This window comes from Humulus lupulus, chromosome 7, assembly GCF_963169125.1.
Source record: "Humulus lupulus chromosome 7, drHumLupu1.1, whole genome shotgun sequence".
NCBI lineage: Eukaryota > Viridiplantae > Streptophyta > Magnoliopsida > Rosales > Cannabaceae > Humulus > Humulus lupulus.
The window spans coordinates 170,948,160-170,949,704 of NC_084799.1; the positions used below are offsets into that span (position 1 = coordinate 170,948,160).

The window sequence follows — 1,545 nt, forward strand, 5'->3', positions numbered from 1 at the left end:
GGGGAAACTGCTCACCAGCACCACTTATTAACATAGAAGTCTCTGTAAACTCGTATAAATTCGATTACACTCTTGGATAAGTAGTGATGCCCTAGGTAACGCGATAGTTACCCTTGATGGGGATATTTATTGGCTAGATCTTAGTGTTGAGACTTGATTCTCTCTTACAGATTAGCATTTATGTTGGAGGGCGTGTTATGCCCGAATTGTTGGAGATTGTCGAGCGTTGGTCTCAAATTATATTGTGATATATTATATCTGCTTGGTCTGGGATTTTCTGAGTGCATGGATATATTTGTTGATAAGATATAGTTGTGATATAATATATCTGCTTGTTCTGGGATTTTCTGAGTGCAGGGATATATTTGTTGATAAGATATAGTTGTGATATAATATATCTGCTTGTTCTGGGAATTTCTGAGTGCAGAAATTTATCTGTTTATATGAAATAAATTGTCATTGTTTATCAGGCATAACCATAAGTTTGCCAGGATGCTTTTGTGTTCTTGAAATTGATTGTGTAGGGTTCGGATGGATTTGAAACCCTAATTCTTTGCATGCTTTTGTTTTAAAGTTGAACTTACTAAGCGTTTTCGCTTACCTAGTTGTTTCCTATTGTAGGTAAGAACAAGGGCAAGGCAGAGCAGTGAGTGCTGGAGTCTACCTTGCAAATTTACATGTGGACCGACCTTTTGGGAAGCCGTTTTATTTTTGGAAATATTGTGTAATTTTCCTAAACTAGGTTCACTCTGCACTTTATAAAATATGTTGTAATGAAATGTTAAGTATGGTCATACGACTTTTTTAAAATATTTTTTATACGGGTTTTTAAGAAATTTTGTTAAATGAAAACATTTATATTTCTGCATTATCGAGTCTTTAAAATATTGGTCGTTACATAGTCATAGATAAAACTTGAGTGGTCAAAGTTATCAAATAATCTACCCCATGAATACCCGCTACCTTTCTTCCTATTGGGGCTCTAGCATTAGACCATTGGTAATTATTATTGGCAATTGATACAAAATCTCATATGCTTCATTGTAGGACTTAGAGAGAATAGCCCCATTTGCTGAAGCATCCAAAACCATACAAGTAGAAGCATTGAGACCATTGTAAAAAGTCTACATTTGAATGCAATGTAGAATTCCATGATGTGGGCACTTCCTCAATAACTTCTTGAACCTCTCCCAAGCATCACACACTGACTCATCCTCCAACTGTTGAAAAGAAATAATCTCATTCCGAAACTTGGCATTTTTCATTGGAGGGAAATATTTCATCAAAAATTTCTCAACTAACTCATTCCACGTAGTAACTGTGTCAAAAGGAAGTGTATTGAGCCAAGCTCTAGCTCTATCCCTCAAAGAAAAAGGGAACAATTTCAATCTCAAAGCTTCTTCGGTAATGCCTTGCAAACTGAAGGAATCGCTTACCTCCAAAAATGAGCGAAGATGGAGATGAGGATCCTCTGTAGGCAGCCCACTAAATTGACCCAGTGTCTGCAACATTTGGAACATCATCAGCTTCATCTCAAATTGAGTT

The 1,545-nt window shown here is 36.3% G+C and overlaps 1 non-coding gene across 1 annotated transcript; it reads left to right on the top strand.

The window, feature by feature from the left end:
- The first annotated feature begins 1,146 nt into the window (after positions 1-1,146).
- LOC133793172 (small nucleolar RNA R71) lies at positions 1,147-1,252 on the top strand. The gene has a single exon (XR_009874629.1). It is a non-coding gene; the product is annotated as a small nucleolar RNA R71 (small nucleolar RNA).
- Positions 1,253-1,545: the final 293 nt, after the last annotated feature.